The sequence below is a fragment of the Schistocerca nitens genome, chromosome 9, assembly GCF_023898315.1.
Source record: "Schistocerca nitens isolate TAMUIC-IGC-003100 chromosome 9, iqSchNite1.1, whole genome shotgun sequence".
NCBI classification, from domain to species: Eukaryota; Metazoa; Arthropoda; class Insecta; order Orthoptera; family Acrididae; genus Schistocerca; species Schistocerca nitens.
The window spans coordinates 8,184,199-8,204,321 of NC_064622.1; positions in this window are offsets into that span (position 1 = coordinate 8,184,199).

Sequence of the window (20,123 nt, forward strand, 5' to 3'; positions counted from 1 at the left end):
GACGAACCAAAATTCCAAAAGAATAAAACACACAAAAATGCTTACCCAAGAAAAAAAAATGTATCGTACTAGGCACCCTCCTCCCGCCCTGTGGTGCAACTGATGTCCCTTTCTCCAAAAATGTACTCAATGGGATCGTAATGTTGCAACCACACACAAGTTGACCTGCTGTGAGGAAAAAATGGTTTAGTACATTTCAAACATGAAAAAGGTCATTTTAAAATCAACATGACGAACCAAAATTCCAAAAGAATAAAACACACAAAAATGCTTACCCAAGAAAAAAAAAATGTATCGTACTAGGCACCCTCCTCCCGCCCTGTGGTGCAACTGATGTCCCTTTCTCCAAAAATGTACTCAATGGGATCGTAATGTTGCAACCACACACAAGTTGACCTGCTGTGAGGAAAAAACGCTTTAGTACATTTCAAACATGAAAAAGGTCATTTTAAAATCAACATGAAGAACCAAAATTCCAAAAGTATAAAACACACAAAAATGCTTACCCAAGAAAAAAAAATGTATCGTACTAGGCACCCTCCTCCCGCCCTGTGCTGCAACTGATGTCCCTTTCTCCAAACATGTACTCAATCGGATCGTAATGTTGCAACCACACACAAGTTGACCTGCTGTGAGGAAAAAACGCTTTAGTACATTTCAAACATGAAAAAGGTCATTTTAAAATCAACATGACGAACCAAAATTCCAAAAGTATAAAACACACAAAAATGCTTACCCAAGAAAAAAAAATGTATCGTACTAGGCACCCTCCTCCCGCCCTGTGGTGCAACTGATGTCCCTTTCTCCAAAAATGTACTCAATGGGATCGTAATGTTGCAACCACACACAAGTTGACCTGCTGTGAGGAAAAAACGCTTTAGTACATTTCAAACATGAAAAAGGTCATTTTAAAATCAACATGAAGAACCAAAATTCCAAAAGTATAAAACACACAAAAATGCTTACCCAAGAAAAAAAATGTATCGTACTAGGCACCCTCCTCCCGCCCTGTGGTGCAACTGATGTCCCTTTCTCCAAAAATGTACTCAATGGGATCGTAATGTTGCAACCACACACAAGTTGACCTGCTGTGAGGAAAAAACGCTTTAGTACATTTCAAACATGAAAAAGGTCATTTTAAAATCAACATGACGAACCAAAATTCCAAAAGAATAAAACACACAAAAATGCTTACCCAAGAAAAAAAAAATGTATCGTACTAGGCACCCTCCTCCCGCCCTGTGGTGCAACTGATGTCCCTTTCTCCAAAAATGTACTCAATGGGATCGTAATGTTGCAACCACACACAAGTTGACCTGCTGTGAGGAAAAAACGCTTTAGTACATTTCAAACATGAAAAAGGTCATTTTAAAATCAACATGAAGAACCAAAATTCCAAAAGTATAAAACACACAAAAATGCTTACCCAAGAAAAAAAAATGTATCGTACTAGGCACCCTCCTCCCGCCCTGTGCTGCAACTGATGTCCCTTTCTCCAAACATGTACTCAATCGGATCGTAATGTTGCAACCACACACAAGTTGACCTGCTGTGAGGAAAAAACGCTTTAGTACATTTCAAACATGAAAAAGGTCATTTTAAAATCAACATGACGAACCAAAATTCCAAAAGTATAAAACACACAAAAATGCTTACCCAAGAAAAAAAAATGTATCGTACTAGGCACCCTCCTCCCGCCCTGTGGTGCAACTGATGTCCCTTTCTCCAAAAATGTACTCAATGGGATCGTAATGTTGCAACCACACACAAGTTGACCTGCTGTGAGGAAAAAACGCTTTAGTACATTTCAAACATGAAAAAGGTCATTTTAAAATCAACATGAAGAACCAAAATTCCAAAAGTATAAAACACACAAAAATGCTTACCGAAGAAAAAAAAATGTATCGTACTAGGCACCCTCCTCCCGCCCTGTGGTGCAACTGATGTCCCTTTCTCCAAAAATGTACTCAATGGGATCGTAATGTTGCAACCACACACAAGTTGACCTGCTGTGAGGAAAAAACGCTTTAGTACATTTCAAACATGAAAAAGGTCATTTTAAAATCAACATGAAGAACCAAAATTCCAAAAGTATAAAACACACAAAAATGCTTACCCAAGAAAAAAAAATGTATCGTACTAGGCACCCTCCTCCCGCCCTGTGGTGCAACTGATGTCCCTTTCTCCAAAAATGTACTCAATGGGATCGTAATGTTGCAACCACACACAAGTTGACCTGCTGTGAGGAAAAAACGCTTTAGTACATTTCAAACATGAAAAAGGTCATTTTAAAATCAACATGAAGAACCAAAATTCCAAAAGTATAAAACACACAAAAATGCTTACCCAAGAAAAAAAAATGTATCGTACTAGGCACCCTCCTCCCGCCCTGTGGTGCAACTGATGTCCCTTTCTCCAAAAATGTACTCAATGGGATCGTAATGTTGCAACCACACACAAGTTGACCTGCTGTGAGGAAAAAACGCTTTAGTACATTTCAAACATGAAAAAGGTCATTTTAAAATCAACATGAAGAACCAAAATTCCAAAAGTATAAAACACACAAAAATGCTTACCGAAGAAAAAAAAATGTATCGTACTAGGCACCCTCCTCCCGCCCTGTGGTGCAACTGATGTCCCTTTCTCCAAAAATGTACTCAATGGGATCGTAATGTTGCAACCACACACAAGTTGACCTGCTGTGAGGAAAAAACGCTTTAGTACATTTCAAACATGAAAAAGGTCATTTTAAAATCAACATGAAGAACCAAAATTCCAAAAGTATAAAACACACAAAAATGCTTACCAAGAAAAAAAAATGTATCGTACTAGGCACCCTCCTCCCGCCCTGTGGTGCAACTGATGTCCCTTTCTCCAAAAATGTACTCAATGGGATCGTAATGTTGCAACCACACACAAGTTGACCTGCTGTGAGGAAAAAACGCTTTAGTACATTTCAAACATGAAAAAGGTCATTTTAAAATCAACATGAAGAACCAAAATTCCAAAAGTATAAAACACACAAAAATGCTTACCCAAGAAAAAAAAATGTATCGTACTAGGCACCCTCCTCCCGCCCTGTGGTGCAACTGATGTCCCTTTCTCCAAAAATGTACTCAATGGGATCGTAATGTTGCAACCACACACAAGTTGACCTGCTGTGAGGAAAAAACGCTTTAGTACATTTCAAACATGAAAAAGGTCATTTTAAAATCAACATGAAGAACCAAAATTCCAAAAGTATAAAACACACAAAAATGCTTACCAAGAAAAAAAAATGTATCGTACTAGGCACCCTCCTCCCGCCCTGTGGTGCAACTGATGTCCCTTTCTCCAAAAATGTACTCAATGAGATCGTAATGTTGCAACCACACACAAGTTGACCTGCTATGAGGAAAAAACGCTTTAGTACATTTCAAACATGAAAAAGGTCATTTTAAAATCAACATGAAGAACCAAAATTCCAAAAGTATAAAACACACAAAAATGCTTACCCAAGAAAGAAAAATGTATCGTACTAGGCACCCTCCTCCCGCCCTGTGGTGCAACTGATGTCCCTTTCTCCAAAAATGTACTCAATGGGATCGTAATGTTGCAACCACACACAAGTTGACCTGCTGTGAGGAAAAAACGCTTTAGTACATTTCAAACATGAAAAAGGTCATTTTAAAATCAACATGAAGAACCAAAATTCCAAAAGTATAAAACACACAAAAATGCTTACCGAAGAAAAAAAATGTATCGTACTAGGCACCCTCCTCCCGCCCTGTGGTGCAACTGATGTCCCTTTCTCCAAAAATGTACTCAATGTGATCGTAATGTTGCAACCACACACAAGTTGACCTGCTGTGAGGAAAAAACGCTTTAGTACATTTCAAACATGAAAAAGGTCATTTTAAAATCAACATGAAGAACCAAAATTCCAAAAGTATAAAACACACAAAAATGCTTACCCAAGAAAAAAAAATGTATCGTACTAGGCACCCTCCTCCCGCCCTGTGGTGCAACTGATGTCCCTTTCTCCAAAAATGTACTCAATGGGATCGTAATGTTGCAACCACACACAAGTTGACCTGCTGTGAGGAAAAAACGCTTTAGTACATTTCAAACATGAAAAAGGTCATTTTAAAATCAACATGAAGAACCAAAATTCCAAAAGTATAAAACACACAAAAATGCTTACCAAGAAAAAAAAATGTATCGTACTAGGCACCCTCCTCCCGCCCTGTGGTGCAACTGATGTCCCTTTCTCCAAAAATGTACTCAATGGGATCGTAATGTTGCAACCACACACAAGTTGACCTGCTGTGAGGAAAAAACGCTTTAGTACATTTCAAACATGAAAAAGGTCATTTTAAAATCAACATGAAGAACCAAAATTCCAAAAGTATAAAACACACAAAAATGCTTACCGAAGAATAAAAAATGTATCGTACTAGGCACCCTCCTCCCGCCCTGTGGAGCAACTGATGTCCCTTTCTCCAAAAATGTACTCAATGGGATCGTAATGTTGCAACCACACACAAGTTGACCTGCTGTGAGGAAAAAACGCTTTAGTACATTTCAAACATGAAAAAGGTCATTTTAAAATCAACATGAAGAACCAAAATTCCAAAAGTATAAAACACACAAAAATGCTTACCCAAGAAAAAAAAATGTATCGTACTAGGCACCCTCCTCCCGCCCTGTGGTGCAACTGATGTCCCTTTCTCCAAAAATGTACTCAATGGGATCGTAATGTTGCAACCACACACAAGTTGACCTGCTGTGAGGAAAAAACGCTTTAGTACATTTCAAACATGAAAAAGGTCATTTTAAAATCAACATGAAGAACCAAAATTCCAAAAGAATAAAACACACAAAAATGCTTACCCAAGAAAAAAAAATGTATCGTACTAGGCACCCTCCTCCCGCCCTGTGGTGCAACTGATGTCCCTTTCTCCAAAAATGTACTCAATGGGATCGTAATGTTGCAACCACACACAAGTTGACCTGCTGTGAGGAAAAAACGCTCTAGTACATTTCAAACATGAAAAAGGTCATTTTAAAATCAACATGAAGAACCAAAATTCCAAAAGTATAAAACACACAAAAATGCTTACCAAGAAAAAAAAATGTATCGTACTAGGCACCCTCCTCCCGCCCTGTGGAGCAACTGATGTCCCTTTCTCCAAAAATGTACTCAATGGGATCGTAATGTTGCAACCACACACAAGTTGACCTGCTGTGAGGAAAAAACGCTTTAATACATTTCAAACATGAAAAAGGTCATTTTAAAATCAACATGAAGAACCAAAATTCCAAAAGTATAAAACACACAAAAATGCTTACCGAAGAAAAAAAAATGTATCGTACTAGGCACCCTCCTCCCGCCCTGTGGTGCAACTGATGTCCCTTTCTCCAAACATGTACTCAATGGGATCGTAATGTTGCAACCACACACAAGTTGACCTGCTGTGAGGAAAAAACGCTTTAGTACATTTCAAACATGAAAAAGGTCATTTTAAAATCAACATGAAGAACCAAAATTCCAAAAGTATAAAACACACAAAAATGCTTACCAAGAAAAAAAAATGTATCGTACTAGGCACCCTCCTCCCGCCCTGTGGTGCAACTGATGTCCCTTTCTCCAAAAATGTACTCAATGGGATCGTAATGTTGCAACCACACACAAGTTGACCTGCTGTGAGGAAAAAACGCTTTAGTACATTTCAAACATGAAAAAGGTCATTTTAAAATCAACATGAAGAACCAAAATTCCAAAAGTATAAAACACACAAAAATGCTTACCCAAGACAAAAAAAATGTATCGTACTAGGCACCCTCCTCCCGCCCTGTGGTGCAACTGATGTCCCTTTCTCCAAACATGTACTCAATGGGATCGTAATGTTGCAACCACACACAAGTTGACCTGCTGTGAGGAAAAAACGCTTTAGTACATTTCAAACATGAAAAAGGTCATTTTAAAATCAACATGAAGAACCAAAATTCCAAAAGAATAAAACACACAAAAATGCTTACCCAAGAAAAAAAAATGTATCGTACTAGGCACCCTCCTCCCGCCCTGTGGTGCAACTGATGTCCCTTTCTCAAAAAATGTACTCAATGGGATCGTAATGTTGCAACCACACACAAGTTGACCTGCTGTGAGGAAAAAACGCTTTAGTACATTTCAAACATGAAAAAGGTCATTTTAAAATCAACATGAAGAACCAAAATTCCAAAAGTATAAAACACACAAAAATGCTTACCGAAGAAAAAGAATGTATCGTACTAGGCACCGTCCTCCCTCCCTGTGGTGCAACTGATGTCCCTTTCTCCAAAAATGTACTTAATGGGATCGTAATGTTGCAACCACACACAAGTTGACCTGCTGTGAGGAAAAAACGCTTTAGTACATTTCAAACGTGAAAATGGTAATTTATAAATCAACATGAAGAACCAAAATTCCAAAAGTATAAAACACACAAAAATGCTTACCCAAGAAAAAAAAATGTATCGTACTAGGCAGCCTCCTCCAGCCCTGTGGTGCAACTGATGTCCCTTTCTCCAAAAATGTACTCAATGGGATCGTAATGTTACAACCACACACAAGTTGACCTGCTGTGAGGAAAAAACGCTTTAGTACATTTCAAACATGAAAAAGGTCATTTTAAAATCAACATGAAGAACCACAATTCCAAAAGTATAAAACACACAAAAATGCTTACCCAAGGAAAAAAAAATGTATCGTACTAGGCACCCTCCTCCCGCCCTGTGGTGCAACTGATGTCCCTTTCTCCAAAAATGTACTCAATGGGATCGTAATGTTGCAACCACACACAAGTTGACCTGCTGTGAGGAAAAAACGCTTTAGTACATTTCAAACATGAAAAAGGTCATTTTAAAATCAACATGAAGAACCAAAATTCCAAAAGTATAAAACACACAAAAATGCTTACCAAGAAAAAAAAAATGTATCGTACTAGGCACCCTCCTCCCGCCCTGTGGTGCAACTGATGTCCCTTTCTCCAAAAATGTACTCAATGGGATCGTAATGTTACAACCACACACAAGTTGACCTGCTGTGAGGAAAAAACGCTTTAGGACATTTCAAACATGAAAAAGGTCATTTTAAAATCAACATGAAGAACCAAAATTCCAAAAGTATAAAACACACAAAAATGCTTACCCAAGGAAAAAAAAATGTATCGTACTAGGCACCCTCCTCCCGCCCTGTGGTGCAACAGATGTCCCTTTCTCCAACAATGTACTCAATGGGATCGTAATGTTGCAACCACACACAAGTTGACCTGCTGTGAGGAAAAAACGCTTTAGTACATTTCAAACATGAAAAAGGTCATTTTAAAATCAACATGAAGAACCAAAATTCCAAAAGTATAAAACACACAAAAATGCTTACCCAAGAAAAAAAAATGTATCGTACTAGGCACCCTCCTCCCGCCCTGTGGTGCAACTGATGTCCCTTTCTCCAAAAATGTACTCAATGGGATCGTAATGTTGCAACCACACACAAGTTGACCTGCTGTGAGGAAGAAACGCTTTAGTACATTTCAAACATGAAAAAGGTTATTTTAAAATCAACATGACGAACCAAAATTCCGAAAGTATAAAACACAAAAAAATGCTTACCCAAGAAAAAAAAATGTATCGTACTAGGCACCCTCCTCCCGCCCTGTGGTGCAACTGATGTCCCTTTCTCCAAAAATGTACTCAATGGGATCGTAATGTTGCAACCACACACAAGTTGACCTGCTGTGAGGAAAAAACGCTTTAGTACATTTCAAACATGAAAAAGGTCATTTTAAAATCAACATGAAGAACCAAAATTCCAAAAGTATAAAACACACAAAAATGCTTACCCAAGAAAAAAAAATGTATCGTACTAGGCACCCTCCTCCCGACCTGTGGTGCAACTGATGTCCCTTTCTCCAAAAATGTACTCAATGGGATCGTAATGTTGCAACCACACACAAGTTGACCTGCTGTGAGGAAAAAACGCTTTAGTACATTTCAAACATGAAAAAGGTCATTTTAAAATCAACATGAAGAACCAAAATTCCAAAAGTATAAAACACACAAAAATGCTTACCCAAGAAAAAAAAATGTATCGTACTAGGCACCCACCTCCCGCCCTGTGGTGCAACTGATGTCCCTTTCTCCAAAAATGTACTCAATGGGATCGTAATGTTGCAACCACACACAAGTTGACCTGCTGTGAGGAAAAAACGCTTTAGTACATTTCAAACATGAAAAAGGTCATTTTAAAATCAACATGAAGAACCAAAATTCCAAAAGTATAAAACACACAAAAATGCTTACCCAAGAAAAAAAAATGTATCGTACTAGGCACCCTCCTCCCGCCCTGTGGTGCAACTGATGTCCCTTTCTCCAAACATGTACTCAATGGGATCGTAATGTTGCAACCACACACAAGTTGACCTGCTGTGAGGAAAAAACGCTTTAGTACATTTCAAACATGAAAAAGGTCATTTTAAAATCAACATGAAGAACCAAAATTCCAAAAGTATAAAACAAAAAAATGCTTACCCAAGAAAAAAAAATGTATCGTACTAGGCACCCTCCTCCCGACCTGTGGTGCAACTGATGTCCCTTTCTCCAAAAATGTACTCAATGGGATCGTAATGTTGCAACCACACACAAGTTGACCTGCTGTGAGGAAAAAACGCTTTAGTACATTTCAAACATGAAAAAGGTCATTTTAAAATCAACATGAAGAACCAAAATTCCAAAAGTATAAAACACACAAAAATGCTTACCCAAGAAAAAAAAATGTATCGTACTAGGCAGCCTCCTCCCGCCCTGTGGTGCAACTGATGTCCCTTTCTCCAAAAATGTACTCAATGGGATCGTAATGTTGCAACCACACACAAGTTGACCTGCTGTGAGGAAAAAACGCTTTAGTACATTTCAAACATGAAAAAGGTCATTTTAAAATCAACATGAAGAACCAAAATTCGAAAAGTATAAAACACACAAAAATGCTTACCCAAGAAAAAAAAATGTATCGTACTAGGCACCCTCCTCCCGCCCTGTGGTGCAACTGATGTCCCTTTCTCCAAAAATGTACTCAATGGGATCGTAATGTTGCAACCACACACAAGTTGACCTGCTGTGAGGAAAAAACGCTTTAGTACATTTCAAACATGAAAAAGGTCATTTTAAAATCAACATGAAGAACCAAAATTCCAAAAGTATAAAACACACAAAAATGTTTACCCAAGAAAAAAAAATGTATCGTACTAGGCACCCTCCTCCCGACCTGTGGTGCAACTGATGTCCCTTTCTCCAAAAATGTACTCAATGGGATCGTAATGTTGCAACCACACACAAGTTGACCTGCTGTGAGGAAAAAACGCTTTAGTACATTTCAAACATGAAAAAGGTCATTTTAAAATCAACATGAAGAACCAAAATTCCAAAAGTATAAAACACACAAAAATGCTTACCGAAGAAAAAAAAATGTATCGTACTAGGCACCGTCCTCCCGCCCTGTGGTGCAACTGATGTCCCTTTCTCCAAAAATGTACTCAATGGGATCGTAATGTTGCAACCACACACAAGTTGACCTGCTGTGAGGAAAAAACGCTTTAGTACATTTCAAACATGAAAAAGGTCATTTTAAAATCAACATGAAGAACCAAAATTCCAAAAGTATAAAACACACAAAAATGCTTACCCAAGAAAAAAAAATGTATCGTACTAGGCACCCTCCTCCCGCCCTGTGGTGCAACTGATGTCCCTTTCTCCAAAAATGTACTCAATGGGATCGTAATGTTGCAACCACACACAAGTTGACCTGCTGTGAGGAAAAAACGCTTTAGTACATTTCAAACATGAAAAAGGTCATTTTAAAATCAACATGAAGAACCAAAATTCCAAAAGTATAAAACACACAAAAATGCTTACCCAAGAAAAAAAAATGTATCGTACTAGGCACCCTCCTCCCGCCCTGTGGTGCAACAGATGTCCCTTTCTCCAACAATGTACTCAATGGGATCGTAATGTTGCAACCACACACAAGTTGACCTGCTGTGACGAAAAAACGCTTTAGTACATTTCAAACATGAAAAAGGTCATTTTAAAATCAACATGAAGAACCAAAATTCCAAAAGTATAAAACACACAAAAATGCTTACCCAAGAAAAAAAAATGTATCGTACTAGGCACCGTCCTCCCTCCTTGTGGTGCAACTGATGTCCCTTTCTCCAAAAATGTACTCAATGGGATCGTAATGTTGCAACCACACACAAGTTGACCTGCTGTGAGGAAAAAACGCTTTAGTACATTTCAAACATGAAAAAGGTCATTTTAAAATCAACATGACGAACCAAAATTCCGAAAGTATAAAACACAAAAAAAATGCTTACCGAAGAAAAAGAATGTATCGTACTAGGCACCCTCCTCCCGCCCTGTGGTGCAACTGATGCCCCTTCTCCAAAAATGTACTCAATGGGATCGTAATGTTGCAACCACACACAAGTTGACCTGCTGTGAGGAAAAAACGCTTTAGTACATTTCAAACATGAAAAAGGTCATTTTAAAATCAACATGAAGAACCAAAATTCCAAAAGTATAAAACACACAAAAATGCTTACCCAAGAAAAAAAAATGTATCGTACTAGGCACCCTCCTCCCGCCCTGTGGTGCAACTGATGTCCCTTTCTCCAAAAATGTACTCAATGGGATCGTAATGTTGCTACCACACACAAGTTGACCTGATGTGAGGAAAAAACGCTTTAGTACATTTCAAACATGAAAAAGGTCATTTTAAAATCAACATGAAGAACCAAAATTCCAAAAGTATAAAACACACAAAAATGCTTACCCAAGAAAAAAAAATGTATCGTACTAGGCACCCTCCTCCCGCCCTGTGGTGCAACTGATGTCCCTTTCTCCAAAAATGTACTCAATGGGATCGTATTGTTGCAACCACACACAAGTTGACCTGCTGTGAGGAAAAAACGCTTTAGTACATTTCAAACATGAAAAAGGTCATTTTAAAATCAACATGAAGAACCAAAATTCCAAAAGTATAAAACACACAAAAATGCTTACCCAAGAAAAAAAAATGTATCGTACTAGGCACCCTCCTCCCGCCCTGTGGTGCAACTGATGTCCCTTTCTCCAAAAATGTACTCAATGGGATCGTAATGTTGCAACCACACACAAGTTGACCTGCTGTGAGGAAAAAACGCTTTAGTACATTTCAAACATGAAAAAGGTCATTTTAAAATCAACATGAAGAACCAAAATTCCAAAAGTATAAAACACACAAAAATGCTTACCCAAGAAAAAAAAATGTATCGTACTAGGCACCCTCCTCCCGCCCTGTGGTGCAACTGATGTCCCTTTCTCCAAAAATGTACTCAATGGGATCGTAATGTTGCAACCACACACAAGTTGACCTGCTGTGAGGAAAAAACGCTTTAGTACATTTCAAACATGAAAAAGGTCATTTTAAAATCAACATGAAGAACCAAAATTCCAAAAGTATAAAACACACAAAAATGCTTACCCAAGAAAAAAAAATGTATCGTACTAGGCAGCCTCCTCCCGCCCTGTGGTGCAACTGATGTCCCTTTCTCCAAAAATGTACTCAATGGGATCGTAATGTTGCAACCACACACAAGTTGACCTGCTGTGAGGAAAAAACGCTTTAGTACATTTCAAACATGAAAAAGGTCATTTTAAAATCAACATGAACAACCAAAATTCCAAAAGTATAAAACACACAAAAATGCTTACCCAAGAAAAAAAAATGTATCGTACTAGGCACCCTCCTCCCGCCCTGTGGTGCAACAGATGTCCCTTTCTCCATAATGTACTCAATGGGATCGTAATGTTGCAACCACACACAAGTTGACCTGCTGTGAGGAAAAAACGCTTTAGTACATTTCAAACATGAAAAAGGTCATTTTAAAATCAACATGAAGAACCAAAATTCCAAAAGTATAAAACACACAAAAATGCTTACCGAAGAAAAAAAAATGTATCGTACTAGGCACCGTCCTCCCGCCCTGTGGTGCAACTGATGTCCCTTTCTCCAAAAATGTACTCAATGGGATCGTAATGTTGCAACCACACACAAGATGACCTGCTGTGAGGAAAAAACGCTTTTGTACATTTTAAACATGAAAAAGGTCATTTTAAAATCAACATGAAGAACCAAAATTCCAAAAGTATAAAACACACAAAAATGCTTACCGAAGAAAAAAAATGTATCGTACTAGGCACCCTCCTCCCGCCCTGTGGTGCAACAGATGTCCCTTTCTCCATAATGTACTCAATGGGATCGTAATGTTGCAACCACACACAAGTTGACCTGCTGTGAGGAAAAAACGCTTTAGTACATTTCAAACATGAAAAAGGTCATTTTAAAATCAACATGAAGAACCAAAATTCCAAAAGTATAAAACACACAAAAATGCTTACCGAAGAAAAAAAAATGTATCGTACTAGGCAGCCTCCTCCCGCCCTGTGGTGCAACTGATGTCCCTTTCTCCAAAAATGTACTCAATGGGATCGTAATGTTGCAACCACACACAAGTTGACCTGCTGTGAGGAAAAAACGCTTTAGTACATTTCAAACATGAAAAAGGTCATTTTAAAATCAACATGAACAACCAAAATTCCAAAAGTATAAAACACACAAAAATGCTTACCCAAGAAAAAAAAAATGTATCGTACTAGGCACCCTCCTCCCGCCCTGTGGTGCAACAGATGTCCCTTTCTCCATAATGTACTCAATGGGATCGTAATGTTGCAACCACACACAAGTTGACCTGCTGTGAGGAAAAAACGCTTTAGTACATTTCAAACATGAAAAAGGTCATTTTAAAATCAACATGAAGAACCAAAATTCCAAAAGTATAAAACACACAAAAATGCTTACCCAAGAAAAAAAAAATGTATCGTACTAGGCACCCTCCTCCCGCCCTGTGGTGCAACAGATGTCCCTTTCTCCATAATGTACTCAATGGGATCGTAATGTTGCAACCACACACAAGTTGACCTGCTGTGAGGAAAAAACGCTTTAGTACATTTCAAACATGAAAAAGGTCATTTTAAAATCAACATGAAGAACCAAAATTCCAAAAGTATAAAACACACAAAAATGCTTACCGAAGAAAAAAAAATGTATCGTACTAGGCAGCCTCCTCCCGCCCTGTGGTGCAACTGATGTCCCTTTCTCCAAAAAAGTACTCAATGGGATCGTAATGTTGCAACCACACACAAGATGACCTGCTGTGAGGAAAAAACGCTTTTGTACATTTTAAACATGAAAAAGGTCATTTTAAAATCAACATGAAGAACCAAAATTCCAAAAGTATAAAACACACAAAAAATGCTTACCGAAGAAAGAAAAATGTATCGTACTAGGCACCCTCCTCCCGCCCTGTGGTGCAACTGATGTCCCTTTCTCCAAAAATGTACTCAATGGGATCGTAATGTTGCAACCACACACAAGTTGACCTGCTGTGAGGAAAAAACGCTTTAGTACATTTCAAACATGAAAAAGGTCATTTTAAAATCAACATGAAGAACCAAAATTCCAAAAGTATAAAACACACAAAAATGCTTACCGAAGAAAAAAAATGTATCGTACTAGGCACCCTCCTCCCGCCCTGTGGTGCAACTGATGTCCCTTTCTCCAAAAATGTACTCAATGGGATCGTAATGTTGCAACCACACACAAGTTGACCTGCTGTGAGGAAAAAACGCTTTAGTACATTTCAAACATGAAAAAGGTCATTTTAAAATCAACATGAAGAACCAAAATTCCAAAAGTATAAAACACACAAAAATGCTTACCGAAGAAAAAAAATGTATCGTACTAGGCACCCTCCTCCCGACCTGTGGTGCAACTGATGTCCCTTTCTCCAAAAATGTACTCAATGGGATCGTAATGTTGCAACCACACACAAGTTGACCTGCTGTGAGGAAAAAACGCTTTAGTACATTTCAAACATGAAAAAGGTCATTTTAAAATCAACATGAAGAACCAAAATTCCAAAAGTATAAAACACACAAAAATGCTTACCCAAGAAAGAAAAATGTATCGTCCTAGGCACCCTCCTCCCGCCCTGTGGTGCAACTGATGTCCCTTTCTCCAAAAATGTACTCAATGGGATCGTAATGTTGCAACCACACACAAGTTGACCTGCTGTGAGGAAAAAACGCTTTAGTACATTTCAAACATGAAAAAGGTCATTTTAAAATCAACATGAAGAACCAAAATTCCAAAAGTATAAAACACACAAAAATGCTTACCGAAGAAAAAAAATGTATCGTACTAGGCACCCTCCTCCCGACCTGTGGTGCAACTGATGTCCCTTTCTCCAAAAATGTACTCAATGGGATCGTAATGTTGCAACCACACACAAGTTGACCTGCTGTGAGGAAAAAACGCTTTAGTACATTTCAAACATGAAAAAGGTCATTTTAAAATCAACATGAAGAACCAAAATTCCAAAAGTATAAAACACACAAAAATGCTTACCCAAGAAAGAAAAATGTATCGTACTAGGCACCCTCCTCCCGCCCTGTGGTGCAACTGATGTCCCTTTCTCCAAAAATGTACTCAATGGGATCGTAATGTTGCAACCACACACAAGTTGACCTGCTGTGAGGAAAAAACGCTTTAGTACATTTCAAACATGAAAAAGGTCATTTTAAAATCAACATGAAGAACCAAAATTCCAAAAGTATAAAACACACAAAAATGCTTACCGAAGAAAAAAAATGTATCGTACTAGGCACCCTCCTCCCGACCTGTGGTGCAACTGATGTCCCTTTCTCCAAAAATGTACTCAATGGGATCGTAATGTTGCAACCACACACAAGTTGACCTGCTGTGAGGAAAAAACGCTTTAGTACATTTCAAACATGAAAAAGGTCATTTTAAAATCAACATGAAGAACCAAAATTCCAAAAGTATAAAACGCACATAAATGCTTACCCAAGAAAAAAAAATTTGTATCGTACTAGGCACCCTCCTCCAGCCCTGTGGTGCAACTGATGTCCCTTTCTCCAAAAATGTACTCAATGGGATCGTAATGTTGCAACCACACACAAGTTGACCTGCTGTGAGGAAAAAACGCTTTAGTACATTTCAAACATGAAAAAGGTCATTTTAAAATCAACATGAAGAACCAAAATTCCAAAAGTATAAAACACACAAAAATGCTTACCCAAGAAAAAAAAATGTATCGTACTAGGCACCCTCCTCCCGCCCTGTGGTGCAACTGATGTCCCTTTCTCCAAAAATGTACTCAATGGGATCGTAATGTTGCAACCACACACAAGTTGACCTGCTGTGAGGAAAAAACGCTTTAGTACATTTCAAACATGAAAAAGGTCATTTTAAAATCAACATGAAGAACCAAAATTCCAAAAGTATAAAACGCACATAAATGCTTACCCAAGAAAAAAAAATTTGTATCGTACTAGGCACCCTCCTCCAGCCCTGTGGTGCAACTGATGTCCCTTTCTCCAAAAATGTACTCAATGGGATCGTAATGTTGCAACCACACACAAGTTGACCTGCTGTGAGGAAAAAACGCTTTAGTACATTTCAAACATGAAAAAGGTCATTTTAAAATCAACATGAAGAACCAAAATTCCAAAAGTATAAAACACACAAAAATGCTTACCCAAGAAAAAAAATGTATCGTACTAGGCACCCTCCTCCCGCCCTGTGGTGCAACTGATGTCCCTTTCTCCAAAAATGTACTCAATGGGATCGTAATGTTGCAACCACACACAAGTTGACCTGCTGTGAGGAAAAAACGCTTTAGTACATTTCAAACATGAAAAAGGTCATTTTAAAATCAACATGAAGAACCAAAATTCCAAAAGTATAAAACACACAAAAATGCTTACCGAAGAAAAAAAAATGTATCGTACTAGGCACCCTCCTCCCGCCCTGTGGTGCAACTGATGTCCCTTTCTCCAAAAATGTACTCAATGAGATCGTAATGTTGCAACCACACACAAGTTGACCTGCTGTGAGGAAAAAACGCTTTAGTACATTTCAAACATGAAAAAGGTCATTTTAAAATCAACATGAAGAACCAAAATTCCAAAAGTATAAAACACACAAAAATGCTTACCCAAGAAAAAAAAAATGTATCGTACTAGGCACCCTCCTCCCGCCCTGTGGTGCAACTTATGTCCCTTTCTCCAAAAATGTACTCAATGGGATCGTAATGTTGCAACCACACACAAGTTGACCTGCTGTGAGGAAAAAACGCTTTAGTACATTTCAAACATGAAAAAGGTCATTTTAAAATCAACATGAAGAACCAAAATTCCAAAAGTATAAAACACACAAAAATGCTTACCGAAGAATAAAAAATGTATCGTACTAGGCAGCCTCCTCACGCCATGTGGTGCAACTGATGTCCCTTTCTCCAAAAATGTACTCAATGGGATCGTAATGTTGCAACCACACACAAGATGACCTGCTGTGAGGAAAAAACGCTTTAGTACATTTTAAACATGAAAAAGGTCATTTTAAAATCAACATGAAGAACCAAAATTCCAAAAGTATAAAACACACAAAAATGCTTACCCAAGAAAAAAAATGTATCGTACTAGGCACCCTCCTCCCGACCTGTGGTGCAACTGATGTCCCTTTCTCCAAAAATGTACTCAATGGGATCGTAATGTTGCAACCACACACAAGTTGACCTGCTGTGAGGAAAAAACGCTTTAGTACATTTCAAACATGAAAAAGGTCATTTTAAAATCAACATGAAGAACCAAAATTCCAAAAGTATAAAACACACAAAAATGCTTACCGAAGAAAAAAAATGTATCGTACTAGGCACCCTCCTCCCGACCTGTGGTGCAACTGATGTCCCTTTCTCCAAAAATGTACTCAATGGGATCGTAATGTTGCAACCACACACAATCTACCTGCTGTGAGGAAAAAACGCTTTAGTACATTTCAAACATGAAAAAGGTCATTTTAAAATCAACATGAAGAACCAAAATTCCAAAAGTATAAAACACACAAAAATGCTTACCGAAGAAAAAAAATGTATCGTACTAGGCACCCTCCTCCCGCCCTGTGGTGCAACTGATGTCCCTTTCTCCAAAAATGTACTCAATGGGATCGTAATGTTGCAACCACACACAAGTTGACCTGCTGTGAGGAAAAAACGCTTTAGTACATTTCAAACATGAAAAAGGTCATTTTAAAATCAACATGAAGAACCAAAATTCCAAAAGTATAAAACACACAAAAATGCTTACCGAAGAAAAAAAATGTATCGTACTAGGCACCCTCCTCCCGACCTGTGGTGCAACTGATGTCCCTTTCTCCAAAAATGTACTCAATGGGATCGTAATGTTGCAACCACACACAAGTTGACCTGCTGTGAGGAAAAAACGCTTTAGTACATTTCAAACATGAAAAAGGTCATTTTAAAATCAACATGAAGAACCAAAATTCCAAAAGTATAAAACACACAAAAAATGCTTACCCAAGAAAAAAAAATTTGTATCGTACTAGGCACCCTCCTCCCGCCCTGTGGTGCAACTGATGTCCCTTTCTCCAAAAATGTACTCAATGGGATCGTAATGTTGCAACCACACACAAGTTGACCTGCTGTGAGGAAAAAACGCTTTAGTACATTTCAAACATGAAAAAGGTCATTTTAAAATCAACATGAAGAACCAAAATTCCAAAAGTATAAAACACACAAAAATGCTTACCGAAGAAAAAAAATGTATCGTACGAGGCACCCTCCTCCCGACCTGTGGTGCAACTGATGTCCCTTTCTCCAAAAATGTACTCAATGGGATCGTAATGTTGCAACCACACACAAGTTGACCTGCTGTGAGGAAAAAACGCTTTAGTACATTTCAAACATGAAAAAGGTCATTTTAAAATCAACATGAAGAACCAAAATTCCAAAAGTATAAAACACACAAAAATGCTTACCGAAGAAAAAAAATGTATCGTACTAGGCACCCTCCTCCCGACCTGTGGTGCAACTGATGTCCCTTTCTCCAAAAATGTACTCAATGGGATCGTAATGTTGCAACCACACACAAGTTGACCTGCTGTGACGAAAAAACGCTTTAGTACATTTCAAACATGAAAAAGGTCATTTTAAAATCAACATGAAGAACCAACATTCCAAAAGTATAAAACACACAAAAATGCTTACCCAAGAAAAAAAAATTTGTATCGTACTAGGCACCCTCCTCCCGCCCTGTGGTGCAACTGATGTCCCTTTCTCCAAAAATGTACTCAATGGGATCGTAATGTTGCAACCACACACAAGTTGACCTGCTGTGAGGAAAAAACGCTTTAGTACATTTCAAACATGAAAAAGGTCATTTTAAAATCAACATGAAGAACCAAAATTCCAAAAGTATAAAACACACAAAAATGCTTACCGAAGAAAAAAAATGTATCGTACTAGGCACCCTCCTCCCGCCCTGTGGTGCAACTGATGTCCCTTTCTCCAAAAATGTACTCAATGGGATCGTAATGTTGCAACCACACACAAGTTGACCTGCTGTGAGGAAAAAACGCTTTAGTACATTTCAAACATGAAAAAGGTCATTTTAAAATCAACATGAAGAACCAAAATTCCAAAAGTATAAAACACACAAAAATGCTTAAACAAGAAAAAAAAATTTGTATCGTACTAGGCACCCTCCTCCCGCCCTGTGGTGCAACTGATGTCCCTTTCTCCAAAAATGTACTCAATGGGATCGTAATGTTGCAACCACACACAAGTTGACCTGCTGTGAGGAAAAAACGCTTTAGTACATTTCAAACATGAAAAAGGTCATTTTAAAATCAACATGAAGAACCAAAATTCCAAAAGTATAAAACACACAAAAATGCTTACCCAAGAAAAAAAAATGTATCGTCCTAGGCACCCTCCTCCCGCCCTGTGGTGCAACTGATGTCCCTTTCTCCAAAAATGTACTAAATGGGATCGTAATGTTGCAACCACACACAAGTTGACCTGCTGTGAGGAAATAACGCTTTAGTACATTTCAAACATGAAAAAGGTCATTTTAAAATCAACATGAAGAACCAAAATTCCAAAAGTATAAAACACACAAAAATGCTTACCCAAGACAAAAAAATGTATCGTACTAGGCACCCTCCTCCCGCCCTGTGGTGCAACTGATGTCCCTTTCTCCAAAAATGTACTCAATGGGATCGTAATGTTGCAACCACACACAAGTTGACCTGCTGTGAGGAAAAAACGCTTTAGTACATTTCAAACATGAAAAAGGTCATTTTGAAATCAACATGAAGAACCAAAATTCCAAAAGTATAAAACACACATAAATGCTTACCCAAGAAAAAAAAATGTATCGTACTAGGCACCCTCCTCCCGCCCTGTGGTGCAACTGATGTCCCTTTCTCCAAAAATGTACTCAATGGGATCGTAATGTTGCAACCACACACAAGTTGACCTGCTGTGAGGAAAAAACGCTTTAGTACATTTCAAACATGAAAAAGGTCATTTTGAAATCAACATGAAGAACCAAAATTCCAAAAGTATAAAACACACATAAATGCTTACCCAAGAAAAAAAAATGTATCGTACTAGGCACCCTCCTCCCGCCCTGTGGTGCAACTGATGTCCCTTTCTCCAAAAATGTACTCAATGGGATCGTAATGTTGCAACCACACACAAGTTGACCTGCCGTGAGGAAAAAACGCTTTAGTACATTTCAAACATGAAAAAGGTCATTTTAAAATCAACATGAAGAACCAAAATTCCAAAAGTATAAAACACACAAAAATGCTTACCGAAGAAAAAAAAATGTATCGTACTAGGCACCCTCCTCCCGCCCTGTGGTGCAACTGATGTCCCTTTCTCCAAAAATGTACTCAATGGGATCGTAATGTTGCAACCACATACAAGTTGACCTGCTGTGAGGAAAAAACGCTTTAGTACATTTCAAACATGAAAAAGGTCATTTTAAAATCAACATGAAAAACCAAAATTCCAAAAGTATAAAACACACAAAAATGCTTACCGAAGAAAAAAAAATGTATCGTACTAGGCACCCTCCTCCCGCCCTGTGGTGCAACTGATGTCCCTTTCTCCAAAAAT